The 18,858-nt window shown below is 37.5% G+C and overlaps 2 long non-coding RNA genes across 10 annotated transcripts in view; one reads left to right on the top strand and one right to left on the bottom strand.

Annotated features, from left to right (window-relative positions):
* Positions 1 to 7,870: 7,870 nt before the first annotated feature.
* Positions 7,871 to 15,464, bottom strand: LOC103170639. 2 transcript variants are annotated; one of them, XR_486313.2, is made up of 4 exons: positions 15,378 to 15,464; positions 11,464 to 11,488; positions 10,017 to 10,105; positions 7,871 to 8,063 (listed from the first exon to the last, which is right to left on the bottom strand). It is a non-coding gene; the product is annotated as an uncharacterized LOC103170639 (long non-coding RNA). The 2 variants fall into 2 exon arrangements; XR_486312.2 differs by lacking the exon at positions 10,017 to 10,105.
* Positions 15,465 to 15,639: 175 nt separating this feature from the next.
* The window catches only part of LOC103170640, an 86,648-nt gene continuing 83,429 nt past the window's right edge, over positions 15,640 to 18,858 (top strand). For all 8 annotated transcript variants that reach the window (XR_003765605.2, XR_005660950.1, XR_005660951.1 and 5 more), the window contains exon 1: positions 15,640 to 15,706. This is a non-coding gene — a long non-coding RNA (uncharacterized LOC103170640). The remainder of the gene's footprint in view (positions 15,707 to 18,858) is intronic.

Below are 18,858 nucleotides of genomic sequence, written 5' to 3'. Positions count from 1 at the left end.
CCTCCCTTACCTGGCAATAATCCAAAACTAGTCACATCTGCTAGGAAAGAGTGTGGCTCTGTCAGGTAGGAAAATAGTAAAAAAAAAAAAAAAAAAAAAAAGACTTTGGTCTCATCCCCCAAATGTAAAATCCATGTTTCCTCACTCCTCAAAACCTCCAGGGGATGCCCATCCACCTCTACATGAAACAGAAACTTCTTACCATCTTATTTAAAGCACTCAATCATCTTGCCACCTCCTACTTCAGCTCAACCTATTACAATCTAGTTCACACACTTCACTCCTCTAATGCCAGCTTTACTCAAGATACCTTGATTTCATCTGTCTTGCCACTGACCTCTCTCCCAGGTCCTGCCTCTGATCTGGAATGCCCTCCCTTTTCATATCTGACAAAAATTTACTCTCTACCTTCAAAGTCTTATTGAAAGCACATTCCCCAAAGGCCTTCCCTGATTAAGCCCTCATTTCCTTTTTTTCCCCCATTCCCTTCTATGTCACCCTGATTTGCTCCCTTTATTCTTCCCTCCCTCAGCCCCTCAGCACTTACGTATGTATATGTAATTTATTTATTTAGTTTAATGTCTGTCTCCCACTCTGGACTTAGAGCTCGTTGTGGTCAGGGAATCTGTTTGCCAACTTTGCTGTATGGTACTCTCCCAAGCATTTAGTATAGTGCTCTGCTCAAAACAAATGCTCAATAATAATAATAATAATAATAATTATTATAATAATGTTGGTATTTGTTAAGCGCTTACTATGTGCAGAGCACTGTTCTAAGCTCTGGGGTAAACACAGGGGAATCAGGTTGTCCCACGTGGTGCTCACAGTCTTAATCCCCATTTTACAGATGAGGGAACAGACACAGAGAAATTAAGTGACTTGCCCACAGTCACACAGCTGACAAGTGGCAGAGCTGGGATTCGAATTCCTAAGTCCTGACTCCAAAGCCGGTGCTCTTTCCACTGCGTCATGCTGCTTCTACTGATGGATTGATTTCCATCTTTTCCCAATTACCCCAGTGTCATTCTGTCTGGCCTTGAAAGGACTCCTATTTGACCTTTTCCCTGGGGTCTGTCAAACTTAATTTTGTCTCCCCTCTTCTAGACTGTGAGCCCATTGTTGGGTACTGATTGTTTCTATCTGTTGCCAAATTATACTTTCCAAACGCTTAGTACAGTGCTCTGCACATAGTAAGTACTCAAATACATTTGAATAAATAAAAAAGGCAGCCATGTAATAAAGGAAAGGTGACTCCCATCAGAAAATATTTATGTGTAAGTGTACCTGTAATGCCTCTAAAGGTCAGTTCTGGTTAAGTGAATCATTGCCATATAATTGATTTTTGATTAGGTATGGTTGATCCTTGTGGATGAAATGTAGACTTAGATTTAGACTATTACTGGTCTTCTCACCCACACTTCCTAAAACTAGATTTTAAGTAGATACTGCATTCCCCATTTAACTATAGAAATTCATTCTTCGAAACTAAAAAAATTGCAACCCATAATCATCATTACAGTTATGCTTTTGGATTGGACTTGATTTCAAATAGGACATAATTCTGGTTTTCAGTACTATAGACTCTCAGCCCTGAACTGCCTCAAGTTCTATCTACACAATATTACTTTCCTCCTGCAATATTCTATGGAAATTATGAGCTATAACGTGATGAATGAGCAATTTTGTATATCAAATTAATTTTGGATACAATTTTAGTGAACCACAGAGAATAATAAAGATCAAAATAGAATTTTTCTTTGAAAAGTGCAGCAGAAATTGCAAGGCACAGTTTACCACAGCTCTTTTTAATTTTTTGTTGATGCAGGCTCCTTTTATAAATTGATGAATGCTGGACATGTAATATGAGTGATATACACTGGATGGTAGATTAGTCTGGTAGATATATTTGGTTAAATTGTCTGAGAAACACACCTATCTAAATTGCATAGTCCCCAGTATCAGCAATCGCTTAGAACAGTGCTCGGCACATAGTAAGCGCTTAACAAATACCAACATTATAACTGAGATTTGACAGTACGCTAGTGAACAAGTGTATAGATTTTCACACACAAACCCCCACAAAAAAGACCCAAAACCACACTTGTATATCTGTATGAATGTATGCTATGAAAATGATTACATAGTAAGATTACAAATTTAGTGGTATAGTTCATGTTTCAAATTATAATTGAGTGACATATGTAAAATTTGCCTGGAAAATAGTAGCATGAAAAAAAGACAGCAATTTCATTTACCTTGAAAACGTTGTAAAGACAGTAAAGCACAATTTATGTTACCAAAGTTCTTTTCCCTCATGGTGAGAGTGTGCAAATTAATAAAGAATGTCTATTGAAAGGAATATTGAAACTTTGTCTTTGATAATTGTCCTATCCTAGGGTAAAAAGTGTTTTTTTTCCCTTTTCAAATTAATTTTTTGAAAACTTCAACAGGACTGTAGGTTTTTTCCCCACTGCTTTTCCTGAGGTAAATAAAATGTAAATGGTGACATGTATAATAATGTAGGCTTTCTTTTTTGATTGTTGTAAAATCAACTCCAAGGGATGTAGTTTAAGCCTCATTCTTTTTAATTACATTCTAAGTTTACCTGGACTAACATATTTGCATACATTTTACCATATATTACAACTGCATTGCTTTTAAATATCAATTTATCCTGAAGTATTGCCACACTATATTCCAGCTTTTGTGTTTTGCCTCATCTCTTCATTTTTTATGCAAAATAACCTAAATGGGCTTGGATCTCCTCCCCCATTAGATGTGGCTTGGCAATATTTAAAATGTGAAGACAACTGTTTATTTCAAATATACAAAAGTTCCTCTTCATATTATCATTTGCCTCTGGACTTAACTGACTCTTGCACAGTACATGCCAAAATTAGTCACATATCACAATGGAGAAGTTCCAATAACGCATCTTGAAAGATAAGCATGGTAAAACTGGTAAACATAAGTACAGGAATAGATACAAGTTAATCAGTTGAAACACAGTCCTTAACCCACATGAGGTAAACAATCTAAAGAGGAGGAAGAACAGAGCTTCTAAGTCCGCTTTACAAATGAGGAAATGGAGGTAGAGAGTAATTAAATGATTATCCATGATTACACAGCAGGTAAATGGGAGATCTGGGATAAATACCTAGATTTGCCAACTCTCAAGCCTGTGGTCTTTCCACTAGACCCAAACTGCTTCTCTTCAGTAGTTGCCTTCCTAGTCAAACAAGAGCCCATTTGGGATAACTGGTTTAAGAGATGTAATAAGGCCTACTGGAGATTTGGTTCAAATGAGAAGAGTTCGTCTGATAGGTCCCTTAAATGAGAATGATAAGAACGGATTTATTGTCAACTGTAAGTTTTAAGTTCAAAGTAAAATATATACTGAAGGAGTAACAGGATCATCAGAATCTTGGGCAGTATCTTGGGGACAACTGTCCAACATGATAAGATGTAGTTTTCTCTAAAGACTCTAGTGGTAGATGATCAGGCAAGTGAGGATGTACTGTTTTTGAGCTTTTTTTTTTTAATGGATTAAAACCCATAAATAGTATCACGGATTTGGGAACAATCTTTGAAATTTCTCATTCTGTCCTTTGCTTTCACCCATATGACAATAAAATGATGCAGGACAGATGGTTACATGAAGAGACTGAGAACACAGACATTCCATTTTTCTAATGCCTCACCAACCACAATCAAAATATAGGATACTCATTTCTTCTTTTCATTGGAAAAACTGAAATAGCTATGATGAATCTATGCGCTTTTATCTAGAGGACTTCATGTATTTTCTGCATGTAAAATAACCTATGGAACCAATAAGCAGATCTCGTGACAATCAGTATCCATGTTTCTCCTTTTCAGCTGCTAGTCTGCCTAGAAATTGGTACTGTCCCAAAGCCACCCAGGCTGGCTACTGAATGTTGGTATGCTGGTATGGGAAAGCCTAAAATGTGGTTGAATAGTCGATTAGGTGTTTTCACCAGAAGTTTTCTGCTATCATTATCCGTATTCAAGTGTCTACTCAAGGTGGGGTGGGAAGAGGACAAAGCATTGTCAAGAAAACTGTAGCATCAAAGACACAGTCCCTGCCCTCAAGAGGCTTACATTTTAATAGGAGAGAATTACTGGCATTATGCCTTGATGATGGTGGTACAGATTAAGCACTTACTTGTGCTGGGGTAGATGCAAGATGATGAGGTTGGACACAGTCCCTGCTCCACATTGGTTCACAGTATATTTACAAATGAAAGGGCAAAAGACAGAAATACAGCAGGTAATGGTTAGAATATGCAAATATGACCAACTGAATCACTCTATATTTAGTATATGGATATTTAAGTGGGCTAAGAATGACTTTATATTCATACATGCTAAGGGTAACTGTTGAATTGATGCAACCTGAGGTGGTGTAAATTTTTTGGAAGCTGCTTTCTGTGGGAAGTGAGACTTCAGGAAGGCTTCGAAAATAGCGAGATTTGCCATCTAGCTAATTTGAAGGGGGAAGGAATTTCATGCAAAAAGGATGTTAGTAAGAAGGTGATAGCTGGGACAGACATAAACAAAACAGTTAAAGATTACCTGAAGAAGCAAAGAACACTGACTGGTTGGGTAAGGAGAGGTGGTATATAAAATGGGGAAAAGTTGGTGGAGATCTTTGAAGTTACTGGACAGACTTTCCTGCTTGATGTGAAGTGAAATGAGTAGCCACTAAAGATTTTTGAATAGTGGAGAGATGTGTGTTGAACAACATCCAAGAAACGTAACATCTGGTTAAATGTAGGATAGGCTAAAGAGGGGAGAGGTTGAAGGCAGAGAGACCAGTGAATTTTTGATGAAGCAAAATTACTGCCTACAACTAAAGGAAGGAAATAATAAACTCTTGTAACAGCCTCTGAAATTCAGGCTTAATCCCTTACTAGATTGCACCATAGCATTCAAGTTCAGTGGGGTTTAAATACTTAACTATTCCAAGAACATCTTTAAAGGTCAAAAAAGCAAGGGAGTTTTTTGGGGGTTTTTTTTTTGTTTTGTTTTGTTTTTTGTTTTACAAGGAACCATAGACACAAAGCACTCTTCAATTTTTCACTCTGCGTAATCTTCAGAGTATGTTTCAAAAACCTGTTTTCTGGTTTAGTATTATTATATTAGGCTATATCATTTGACTCTATCTTGCCATTTGCAATTAGAAGTACAACACAAGGAGCAAGTGCATAACACGTTTTTTAGACCCCGATGTCTTTTCTTTTAAGTATTTTTTTACATTATTACTCTTCATTGAGGATTAAGTTCTTGATGAGGTCAACATTAAAAAACCAATCTGGTTATTGTTATTACTAGTTCAGAAACAAAATTGAAAAGCATGAATAGAAAGAGGAAGTTTGTGGAATGTTTTCCTATTGCATAAACATTTTGCTTTAAAAAAATAAACTTAAACTGCAGGATCCCAACCACTGCAAGCCAAGAAATCCTTTGCAAATTCTAAACCACTTCTCTTACCTCTGCTCTACAGTCTTGACAACAGTGTTTTCCTTGGAAGAGTAACTGTATAAGGTGGGTTAAAAATAAGTGAATAGCTACTGGAGAGCAAGGTAAAAAGTGAGTAATTGTTTGAGAGCTTGGCCTCTAGGGTGAGGTAAGTGGACACATACCGGATAGGGTAACTAAGGATTTCAATGTCATTTTGGAAAGAAAATGTTTCATTTTGTGGCATCCGATTCCCTGTAATCCTTATCCCCAAAGGCAGCAGGTGTAAATGGATTCACACTATGGGGGTCTCTATGCCAGCATCAAACTAGGCAGGGGTTCTTTAGCTTTAAGAACCACTGACTCTGACCTTAGGGACAACCAAAAATTGTTAATTTTAAGTGTGGTTCTTTCACATTTGTTTTCATTGCAAATTGATTTTAATTGTTGCTCTGCTGAATAGTGTATCTGTTCCTGTTTTTCAATGAGATTGGTTGGCCATTGCAACTATGATCATCACCTCTGAAGGCCTGAAATGGCTTTCCTGTAAGCATCAACACATTGCTTGTCCTGTATCCAGCACAGCAGGATGCAAACGTGGACACTCTCTGGGCATTATAATGATTACATTGGTGAGTGTGTACTGGTAGAAAGGATTATTTCTGAACTGCAACCTTTTTGAGATTAGGTTTCCCTTGTAGTTCATATTTATTTTGATTTTTCTAGAGAGGAATAAGGGGCTCCAGGGAACGCTGGCAACTTTCCCTCTAGTGTTTTGGGGGGTTTTTTTGGGTGTGTGTGCGTGGGTTTTGTACTTCTCCCCCAGCCGGATTCCTTAGACACTTATTCTTGACATTATCCTGAACACTAAATACTAACCTTAGAGAGAGTTATCCTATAATGGTTCAGCTACATTGAAACCCCTCCAATGAACATTAAAATATCAATATGGTCAATTTTGTGGACTAGCTCTTGAACAGGAAGAATTATCTCCCATATTTTTCCATGAGGCAGTTATATTAAAATGTTCCCCAACTCCTTATGACTGCACTTCATATTTGTGAGGATTTCAACCCTAGAAAAAACTTTTTGGTTGCAGTGCATAATTTTAAATAATAATAATAATGATGATAATGACAAGTGCTTTTGCTGTACCAAGCACTGTATTAAGCACTGGGGTATGTACAGTTTTAACTAAGTGGACACAGTCCTGTTCCCCATGGGGATTACAGGTTAACTAGGAGGGAAAACAGGTATTGCCTCCCCATTTTTGTCTTGTCTTGTGCTGTCGAGTCATCTCTGACCCATAGCAGCTTCATGGACACATCTGTCCCAGAATGCCCCACCTACAATCGTTCTGTAAAAGTATTCATAGAGTTTTCTTGGTAAAAATATGGAAGTGGTTTTTCATTGCATCCTTCCATGCAGTAAACTTGAGTCTCCAACTTGATTCCCATGTTGCTGCTGCCCAGCACAGGTGAGTTTTGACTTGTAGTAGATTGCCTTCCACTAGTTAGCCACTGCCTAAACTAGAAATGGAATGGACGTGCCTCTTCTTGACCCCCCTCCTTTCGCTTCATCGACTAACCAAAACCCCCAGTAGCAGTGATTGGTAGAGTACAGGAAACTTTCCAGGTACAATCCTGAAAGGGCCTCCCATTTTTACCAATGAGGAAATGAAGGAACAGAGGCATTAAGTGACTTGCCTAAAGTCATACAACAGGCAAAGGGAAGACCTGGAAATAGAACACAGGTCTTATGACTCGCAGGCTTATGTTCATTCTAATAGGCCTCGAGTGCAATTAGATGAGAGTAATGTGTACTTCTCAAGCAGGATCTTTGGATGTATATTCAGTGAGTGTCATCAGAGGAGCACTGTGGCATAGTGGAAAGAGCACAGGCCTTGGAATCAGGATCTGAATTCTAATCCTGGATGTCATCTGCCTCCTGTGTCCTTGGACAAGTCACTTAACTTCTCTGTGCTTCAGGTTACTCACTGTAAAGTACAGATTTAACACCTGTTCTCCTTCCCCTTTAGACTGTCAGTCTTGCACTGGGACTGAACTATGTCTTTGCCAACACTTAGTACAGGCCTTGGCATATAAATACTTAAAAACCTCAATTATCCACTTTCTCAAAAATATTTGTTGAACAGCAGCTATAATGCAACCAGCTCTGTAACAGTTGCTTGGGAATGCATAAGAATAATTAAAAATATTCTGTGCCCACAAGAAGCTCATATTCGAAGAGGGGGGATTATGGAATGTGACAGGAATGGGAAGACGAACATTTAAACTAGTGCTGATCCACAAGTTTGCTCAGATGATCCCTTCTTCCTCTGTCATCTCATCTTTCCCTTCCCTTTCCAGAATACAGAAAATCTCTAATGTGCCAATATTTATAAAGGGTTTATTTATCCTTTACCATGCTCCATGGTAAGGAAGTGGAACTTGGAGTAGTGAAATTACAGGTGTGGGTAGGGGAAGAAGCCCCAAGATAGTCAAAGCCTCTTCCTCATGGTTCTGGAGGTCACAGTTCGGCATTCTTCAAGGCAAACGGGGAGAATTCAGTTGCTTCTGAGCCTAGTGATAAAGGAGCTATTCATCATCATTATTTTCAACAGAAACTACTGAACACTGACTCAGATTAGAGCAGAACACTGTATTAAGCATATAAATATTCTGCAGAAAGAAAATTGAGCTCCCTGCCCTCAAGTTAAACCGCAAATCTACACCCTTTGCAATCAGTCTTATCCTGCCAAATTTACTCTACCAAATCCCTAAACTGATATTTTTAAAAGTAAAGATCCTTTCTGTTTATGAAATGTTAAGGATATTTATAACATAATGGCCCTTCATTTGTGATTCAGTAATCTAAAATATAACTTGACATGCCAAATATATTTATTGGTCTATCTAGCCTAGATTTATGCCTCCAGCAGTGGGCAATTTTGATGTTTTCTACATGTATACTCATCCTACATAGAGGAGGGCAAAATAGGTTAATGGAATAATTATACTGGCATCCACCAGATATTTATGGAAAAAAAGTTATCTTAAGGGAAACAAATTCAGAAATGTCTCACTTTGTTCTGTTTATGTACCTCAAACTTTTACAATACATACTATTCAATTTACACGTGCAAAGAGCCCTGACCTGCTCAACACAAAACCAAGAGTTTACCTACAACAGTATCAGGATTTAATATCATAGTAAAATAAAAAACTATGCATATAATTTTCATTCCTATGAATTCTTCAAATTCTAATTCCATGAAGCCATTTATGGTAGTGTCTGTCTTCCCTGCTGTATTAAAATCTTCGAGAGGAGGAAACAGGCCTACTAATTATATTACACTCTCCCAATAACATCGCAGTATAGTGCTCTGCATAATAGCTCCTCAAGAAATACTATTGATTTTTCCCAAATTTGAAAAGAGGGAAAAAAAATTAAAGCAGCATCCTGTTAGGTCTTGGAGATCGCCAAGGGGAAATCATTTCCATACATGTAACTGATTCCAAGCAATATCAGTGTATTCTTTGACATTGACCTCAATACTTATTATGCATAGATTTTCTAAAGCAGAATAATGGCTTTAATACCACTTAGCCATCAAAAAGTTTAGCAAAGCCCAAAGTTTATTGAGAGTATTCTTAGTATTGAGAAATGATGTATCATTAATAGGTTTAGGGAAATATGTACTATCCAGTCCATAAAAGAACTCCTACTAGAACTTCAATTTAATATCAATGAAATTTGCATGAGTAGATGAAGACCAGCATATCAAACCCTAAACACTGAGAACTAAGGGGAGAAACAGTGTTTTTGAGCTGCAAAGAGCTTTACATGAATTAATAAGCTTTTTGAAGACAGTAATTATGGTATTCAACACTACCTATTTGTGATATGACTATCAGCGAACAGAATATATAAATCAGTTTGTGAGAAATAACATTAGTATAATGCATCACAAAATCCATCTTCATTGAAGCCTTGTATAGACTACAGATGCAAAATTACAGATTGTACAACTCAGGATATTTTTATGAATTGTTGCAGCCTTTAGAGCCCAATTTCTTATAAAAAAAAATTGAGGTTCCAACTCTATGAAATTGAAATATAAATTTGGTTCTAAGTCCTGTTACCTCAGCCACACAGAAAACTGTCTCTGGCTAAATAGACATCAACGAAATGTGAAGATTGCCATCTTCCCTCATTTGTTTAGTAAATTTCAGGACAAGAGTATAGAGACTCTAATAATATTAGGCATAATGGGCAATGAAGCAAACAGTGGAAATACCACGGGCTAGAGAGATTTTAATTCCATTTCTAGCACTTGTCTGCTGTGTGGCCTTGGGCAAGTCACTTATCACTTCTCTATACCTCAGTTATCTCATCTTTGAAATGGGGATTAAGACTGCATTCCTGTGTGGGACAGGGACTATGTCCAACCTTATTATCTTGCACCTACTCTAGTGCTTGATACAATGCCTGGCACATGGTAAGCACTTAAATAGAATTTTTTAAAAAGCTACCTTAGAACGTGTATACACTGGAAAAAGTTATTCCTTCAAATAGGTTCATGTAATTCCAAGCAGAAATTCCTATAATGAGTTCCATCTTCCTAGAGGAAAAATTTATGCTATTATTATCTCTATATCCTTTGGGCTCTTTTATCCTAGGGTGGTACTTACCCATTGTGTATTTCATCTTGGCAAGAAATAAGCTACTCCCCTTTGATCTTTACAAGCTTTCATTTTTCTCTTTTAGTTCTCAGATTTTGTCCATCCATAGTAGGTGCAATGGCTGAAGATCATAAGTTTTTTCACCTCTTTCTTTTAAATAAATTGCTTCTGAAAACAGTTCTAAGTTTATGATGTACCTAAGTATCATTCCAAAACTCCAATCTTCTGCAAGAGATCCCCTCAGTGATTTTGAAATGCTTAAGCTATTCTTTCATTACTCTAGTCAGAATGGTTTGTCAGTTGCTAGTTAATGGAATAGATTCACACTTTAGCAATGCATAATTCAATCAAGACTTCCTGCAGTTTTACCAGACTTAAAATGATCTTGGCTTTTTAGAACTCAAATGGGACAAGGGGCAGGTGGAGAAGGGAGGAAAAGGAGGAAAGGGCAATGTAACCCAGAGACTTGTCAACATCAATAGTATTTATTGAGACTTAGTGTGAGCAGAGAAATGTTGTAGATATGTTATCCCCACTCTTGTTCGGGGAAGGAGTTGGGCTGGGGGTGTCATTGACAATTGATCAGTTCATTGACAATTGCTTTATAGCGTAGTTTAGTTTATATAGTTTGTTATACATATATGTCAATCAAAAATGGTATTTATTGAATACCTGTTTAGTACTAGGTAGTAAGTACTTGGGAGAATAAAACAGCATGAAGACACACATTTCCAGCCTTCAAGGAGGATAAAGATGAAAATGATTTATACATAATATAATTGTGTGTGTGTGTGTGTGTGTGTGTGTGTGTATTTGTGTTTTGAGGACAGAAAAACACTTACAAATGCTAAGTGTGAGTTTAAGTCTGATGTGATGTGATATTTTTAGTAATTAGGAAGTTAGGGTTTTAGAATGGATTAAAGGTGGGGAGAACAGTGGCTTAACATATTGAAGATAAAGGAATTCAAGATTGGAGAATCAGAATGAGCAAGAGTTCATAGGAGGGTGGGTCAAAAATTAGATTTACTTAAGAAGTGATCTTCCATAAAAGTCCAAGATATTGTGTCTTTAGTACTCTTTACTACCATCCATTTAATTTGATTCAAGAAGCCGTTTCTCTTATAGACATGAACTTGATATAAAACTTAGTTGTCTTTAATATGTTTGGTATGTTATTCATTTTTTTCCTCCTCAAATTTAGTAATTTGCAATGAAACAATTATGCTCTCTAACTGGTTTCTTTACTAACCCCAGCCCTGCCACTTGTCCACTGTGTGACCTAAGGCAAATCACTTACCTTCTCTGTGGTTCAATTCCCTCATCTGTAAAAATGAGAATAATAATGTTGGTATTTGTTAAGCGCTTACTTACTATGTGCAGAGCACTGTTCTAAGCGCTGGGGTAGGAGAATGCACTACCTATACTCCCTCCTACTTAGATTAAGAGCCCCATGTAGTACCTGATTTTCTTGTATCTACTCCAGTGCTAAGCACATAGTGGGCTCATTATTATCATTATAATAAAATGATTCACATTAAAATTGGAACTTTCAAAGAAGAATGCAAGGCAAAGACACTTCACAAAAACAACAACCAGCATTTGAGAACTATTTTAGCTAAAATATCATCGTCCAGATCCTGTTTCTAAGCCATTTAAACAGTAACCCTTCCTTGAGGATTAATCAATCAATCAGTAGTTTTTAGTGAGTAGCTATTGTAAGCAAAGCACTGTACTAATCAAGTACTGAGTCAGGAAAGTCAGTGGCTCCATATAATCCAGCAATTAAACAACTACAAAGAATACTTACACAAAGACATATATACCCCAAAGAGGCCATGTATAGGTTCTCTGGGTATTATACTTATTCTTTTATGATAATTTTTAATCAGTGTGAACACTGTCTTTTAGTACCCAGTTTTGACATCATTCTCAGTTTCATATAGTCTTATAGAACATGCTAGTTCCTGCCCTCATGATGAGAGTCATAGAACCCACATTCCATCAAAAATCCTTGGAAGGATTTATTTTATTCCTGATTCAAAAAACTTCTTTAACTCTAACGGTTGTACAATTCCTAACACTTTAAGACAACTGTCCTTTTCTTATTTTACGTATTCTCATTTTATTTAAAAGTTACAGATTAGTCATCTGCCATCCTAAACCTGAAAATGGGGAGAAAAATCATATTATCAATATTATCATTAAGAATAGCGATTATCACTTGCCATTGTAAAGCACTTCCATTCAAGAATCTTAAAGAACTATAACATTCTAATTAATTTTTACAGCACCCCAGAGAGACAGGTAAGTATTATGATTCCAATTTTACAAATGAGGGAACTGTGCTACAGAGGCTGAAATCAAATCTTTCTCCACACCTCAGCAGAGATCTTTAGAAACCCCAGAGTGAGGTTCTGCCATTCCAGTTTACATACAGTGTATGAGCATAAAATCTTTGGACTAGTCTGTTTCTGGGATTACTCTATATCTGGACAACCTGATAATTTTGGTTGTGGGATAAGGAAGCATTCCCTCGAGCTGAGAATTAGAGCCTGCTATCAACTACTGTGTCAAGAGACTTCTCACTAACAGCAGCTCAGAAAAGGTAGAGAGAATCTCTGCAGGGATGTATCAGAACTTGGCTCAGAGAAAAATGTTTTGACCTAGGCCAAAACACATGACTAGGTAAGTCACAAGATGAGAAAAACAGCACTGTTTTCTCAAACCTTCTTCTCACAACCCATGGTAACATGATCTAACAGAGTATAAATTCACAGTGAGGTCATTAGACTCCCTCAATTTATTTAAAAAAAAAATCAGAAATGATACATGTCAACGATGGGAGTTAGTATATTCCAGTAAAAGGGAACCTATAAGGTCACAGAATGAGAGAGATTCTCCTAAAGAATATGTGCTTATAGGCTTGGAGATGAATTAAGGCAGAGAACAGTACTTTTGAATAAGGAGAGTAAGAATTAGAGAGCCAAAGCACAGTGTGAAGATTTCAGCAAGATCTTTAAATATTCCATCATAATTCATTCATTCAATAGTATTTGAGTGCTTACTATGTGCAGAGCACTGTAGTAAGCGCTTGGATTGTACAAATCGGCTCATAAGTACACAGGTCCATGCATACCTAAATGTTAATATGGAAGTCAGCTAATGAAATAGACAGATATATGGATATGCATACATATATATGGAGAGAGAGAGAAAGACAAAGCAAGAAAGAGAAAGAGAGAGAGAACAATTTCAATTGGAACCTAAAAAGGAATTCCCAGCAGCATGATGGATGATTTTCTTCCCTTGCCAAAAGCCATTTTGGGAAGGGGGCAACATTTGCTGATGATGCAAAATTCAAGGGCAGAAAGGGCGTGATCAGTCAACATCAAAAAGGAAGACAATCTAATTTTGAAGTTCTAGGAGAGTGTGAGAGCAAGGCTAGAAAAACAGTTTGTAAAAGTAAGCACATAGATATTTAAGATAATCAGCTAGGGGCAAAAAATATCAAAGAGAATGTATGGTAACTGCAGGACTAATGTGGATGTAGTGTGCAGTGAGCAGCAGTGTAGAAGACTAGTAAATTCAGAGCTTGCTGCTTATGAGCTGTCAAAGCAACACACTTGAAAAAGGGGTGGAAGAATGAATTTGTCAGTGATTTCAATTACAAGCTAAACGTATTTCCAAAAATTCCCCCTTCATGGTGAATGAAGCTACAAGTAGTCTTTTGTCATCCGTTACTGCAGCTTCACTTTGAAAGACTTAAAAAATGGGATTTCATAATGATATATGGTGCAAAGATTAGCATTTGAAATATATTTTTAAAAATACCAAACATTTAGGTAGTTAGAAACTGCGTGATCAGATCCTAAAACCCCTGAATAATAACAACAACAAATGCCAACATTAATAATGGTATTTCTTAAGCACTTACTATTTGCAAAGCACTGTTCTAAGCACTGTGGGAGGATACAGGTGATCAGGTTGTCCCATGTAGAGCTCACAATTTTAATTCCCATTTTACAGATGAGGTAACTGAGGCACAGAGAAGTTAAGTGACTTTTCCCAAAGTCAAACAGCTGACAAGCGGCTGAGTCAGGATTAGAACCCATGACTGACACCCAAGCCCAGACTCTTTCCACTGAGCAACCCTGCTCCTCTGAAACAAAGACTAGTCTATGCACATACTGGTGTCAACTATTAAAAACTAAGCAAGCAAAATCAAAATAAACTGAAATGCTGGCACAGGGTAAATTGATTTCTTTAGGGGTAGTCAACATCTTCATAAATACAATATCATTGCATCAAAAGCTTAAGATATTTTTCTTTGGTATCGTAGCTTAATGAAGGGATCACAAAAATTATAGGCTTCCTCCCTCAATTTCTAAAAACATTATAAGTAAAAAAAGTTTATAAATCCTTAGATCCCATTACCACTAACAAAGAGCAAGCATTATCAGCATTAGCTAGTTCAGAAAGCTATCTTTATTGAAAGATATTTATTTCAACTGCTATCTAAAAAGTAAACTTTTGTAGTTGGTTTTTGAAGAATACAGGGGCACAAGTATCTAATTCATAGAATGAGACTGAAAAGCAACTGTGTCTATTTTCTACTGATAAAAAGATTTGGATACTTACTGTTCACAGTGTGCCTTAGAAAGAGTTGACAGATTATGGCAGTTTATGGAAAAAGCTTAAATAATAAGACTTTTCATTAAATATTTGAGAAATGAAAACAACACAGCTGAAGTACAAATGTAGTTCAGTGTACCTTTCAGTTAAATTCACCTGTTTGCCATAACAACCTAATTTAGCACAGGTTGAAGAATGCGTTCCTAGCAGGACTGTGATTGGCATCAGTACATGGATTTAGAGATATAGGAACCCAATAACAACAGTGACCCGTAAATAGTCCTGTAAGAAGTCAACAACTGAATTTTAGGATAGGATCAGAATTCAAATAAGACCCTTGGCTAAATAAAGAAAAAGAAAAGAAAATCAGAAAAACACTAAGGTAATGAGAGCAATGTGACGTCAGAAACTGCTAGCCTAGAGATAAACCCCCTTCATCAAATCAGAAATCTTTATCTCCCATTGTCACAAACCAGCCAACTACTGATAATTACTTAAGGAGTTTTAACAAGTTAGTTAAGAAACATGAAAGAACTTAATGCTTCTGAAAATATTTCACAGGCACAAAGAACAACTTACCTATTAGAAAATTTGAGGGTCTGGATTGTTTTCTCAGGAGCTGAGATAGGAAAAACAGTGCTCAGGCTTGTAAAGATGAAATTTTCCTGCAATAAGAAAGAAGCATGCTAATTCTTCCACATTTATAAGCAATTGAAGTAACATGTTCTGTCTTCATTGGGCTGATACATTTACTCAGCAGCCAATCGCAGGCCGAGTCAGGGGCTGAGTCATCAGCAGTGATGCAGATAATTCAGCCACCTGGCTACTTGGAGTCAAATAGCTGCGAGTAAATCAGAGCTCTTTTTCTGTCCTAGATGGAGCATCTTGGCTACCGCCGTGGAGCCAAGGTAAGTTTAGAATGCTAGATTCAAAAGTGTATATTGTAGTGGGATCAATCAATTGTTGGTTAATGTATGTATGTTATCATTGCAGTCAGGGAATTTGTAAAATCAAATTGCAGTGTCTGCCAAGTTTCAACCAGCTGATTGTGTTGTAAGGTTTGGGAAGAGTTTTAAAGTGAATTTTATGTGGCTTAAATGTAAGCTAAGTAACTTTAAAATGACTTTTTATACTTTTGCTTATTTTGTATAATGGATTTAAGGCCATTGCAAAGAAGTGTAACTAAAATTTAATGTAATCATGTGTAGCTGTCTGATTTACCTTATGGAACCTTTTTTTTAACAGTGCAGTTGCTGTCTGCCGCATGTATTTGAATGCTGAGAGATGGTGGGGGGGAGGGGGGAGTTGAGATTCTAATTGTAGGCTTTTGAAAAACTGGCTATTGAAGGTGACAGAACTTTGTAGAGATTACTATTATCCACACTCCTTAACCTAGAGGATTCCAAGGGCCAAAGAACTATAAGGATCTATTTTTTTTTAGCATGCTGAGTTGGAGTACATGTACTATTCAATCAATTTGTTTTTTTTGAGTACTTAATGTGCACCGAACACTGTAGTATTAAATGCTTGGGGGAGTTCAATATAACATGTTCCCTACTTATAGTCTAGAGGGGGAGACAGATGTTAATATAAATCAATTATCCATATGTACTTAAATGTTGTGGGGTTGGGAAGGGGGATGAATAAAGGAAGCAAGTCAGGGCAAAGCAGAAGGGATGGGGAGAAGAGGAAAGTAGGGCTTTAAAAAGAAAAGGCCTTTGGGAGAAGATGTCAGTAATAAGGGCTTGGGGGCTCCCGGGGGAAAGTAATTGTCTATCAGTGATGATGAGTCAGAGTCTTCTAAGCCAGAGGCAGGATGTGGGTGACAGGAGGGCAGTGGGATAAGACTGAGGTACATTGAGAAGGTTAAAATTAGAGGAGTAAAGTATGTGTGCTGGGTTGTAATAGAGTACCACTCTATTACAAGAGAGTGGCTCAGTGGAAAGAGCACGGGCTTTGGAGTCAGAGGTCATGAGTTCGAATCCCAGCTCTGCCACTTATGTTGGTATTTGTTAAGTGCTTACTATGTGCCGAGCACTGTTCTAAGCGCTGGGGTAGACATAGGGGAATTAGCTTGTCCCACGTGGGGCTCACAGTCTTAATCCCCATTTTACAGATGAGGGAACTGAGGCACAGAGAAGTTGTGACTTGCCCACAGTCACACAGCTGACAAGTGGCAGAGCTGGGATTCAAACTCATGAGCCCTGACTCCAAAGCCCGTGCTCTTTCCACTGAGCCACACTGCTTCTTGTCAGCTGGGTGACTGTGGACAAGTCACTTAACTTTTCTGTGCCTCAGTTTCCTCATCTGTAAAATGAGGATGAAGACTGTGAGCCCAACGTGGGACAACCTGATTCCCCTGTGTCTACTCCAGTGCTTACAACAGTGCTCTGCACATAGTAAGCACTTTACAAATGCCAACATTATTATTACCACTCAGTGAGGTAATAGGGAGCAAGGTGTCTGAGTGGCTTAAAGCCAATGATGAGGGGTTTCTGTTTGCAGAGGTGGATGGCCAACAACTGGAGTTTGAGGAGTAGGAAAACGTAGCCTGATGTTACTTTTTACCAAAGCAAACTATCCCTATCCCCATAAGCCATCTGACCTTTGGGTAGAGATCATTATTGGGATCTAATAATGACAGAGAACTCCAAATAGATTGTATCTGACTCCTTGTAACCTAAGCTCTATTATTTCAGGGTGTTATGGCTACTACTTTAGCCATATCTGAGTGAGTTATCAGCCTGGCTCAGTGGAAGGAGCATGGGCTGGGGAGTCTGAGATGATGGGTTCAAATCGAGGTTCTGCCACTTGTCAGCTGTGTCTTTGGGCAAATCACTTGACTTCTCTGGGCTTTACTTTCTTCATCTGTAAAATGGGGTTTAAGATTGTGAGCCCCAAGTGGGACAACCTGATGACCTTGTATCCTCCCCCGAGCTTAGAACAGTGTGTTGCACATATTAAGTGCTTAACAAATACCAACATTATTATTATTATTATTATTGTGTTTTTGGGTGGATGAAATAGGGTTATTTTCTTTAAGAGACTTCAGCATAGAGAAAACAGCAAAAGTGCCTCAAAGCAGTGACAGTGAAGGGAGAGAAAAGAAAGCTTCTTGGATAAGGCAGTAAGAGGGAGATGTTACTGGGGTGTCAAGAGAAAAGCTGAGCAAATTGACGAGTTTAAAACCCACCAGAAAGCAATGAATGGAGTAATAGTTGCAGGTGATATACAAGAGATAATGATTATGGTATTTAAGCACTTCCCAAGTGCCAGGCATTGTACTAAGCCCTGGGTTGTATAGAAGCAAATCAAGGTAGACAGGTCCCTGTCCCATGTGGATCTCATAGTCTCAATCCCCATTTTAGAGCTAAAGTAACCGAGGCCCAGAGAAGTGATTTTCCCCAAGGTCACACAGCAGACAAATGGGGGACAGAGAATTAGAATCCATCACCACCTTACTCCCAGGCTCTATGACCTTCTGACTCGAAAGCCAATGCTCTATCTCAAATATGTATGGGATTTAGAGTAAGTCTTGCTTATTAAAGGCTGTATCTCCAACCTTGAGGTGAGAATTGAAACTGTTGATCAATTGCTGTTTTCCAGATTTTGACTATGTAAACCTAAGCTTCAGCAGTTTTCTTGATCTTGTTATGCTCCATATTGTACAAGAAGTTGTGGCTTAAAAAAAAGGGGTATGTTTTCAGCAGGCAATGCAACAAATATTTTAAGTGGAATTACTGAATATTCTCATTCACACTGATAGAACAGTAATTGTGTGTAAATCAAGAGCAACTTTGAATATTTTTTCTATCTCACTTTCTGGGATCATGCACATCTTTATTATTTTGGTCACTGAGTTACAAAACATTCAAAAACAAATGTGAAACACTAGTAAAATAAAACTCTCCCTTGAGTTAACATATTGGATAAGTATTTTAATTATGGATACCAGGATTCCAGATCCATTAATGAATAGGGTTTATAAAAATAGCTATTTGGCAGTGTAAAAACATTGTCTTAGTCCCTGTAGTGTAAAACAGATACTGTATGTACTGAA

This window comes from Ornithorhynchus anatinus, chromosome 17, assembly GCF_004115215.2.
Source record: "Ornithorhynchus anatinus isolate Pmale09 chromosome 17, mOrnAna1.pri.v4, whole genome shotgun sequence".
NCBI classification, from domain to species: domain Eukaryota; kingdom Metazoa; phylum Chordata; class Mammalia; order Monotremata; family Ornithorhynchidae; genus Ornithorhynchus; species Ornithorhynchus anatinus.
Note: the sequence above shows the minus strand (reverse complement) of the source record. Positions and strands in the feature narration are given on the sequence as shown.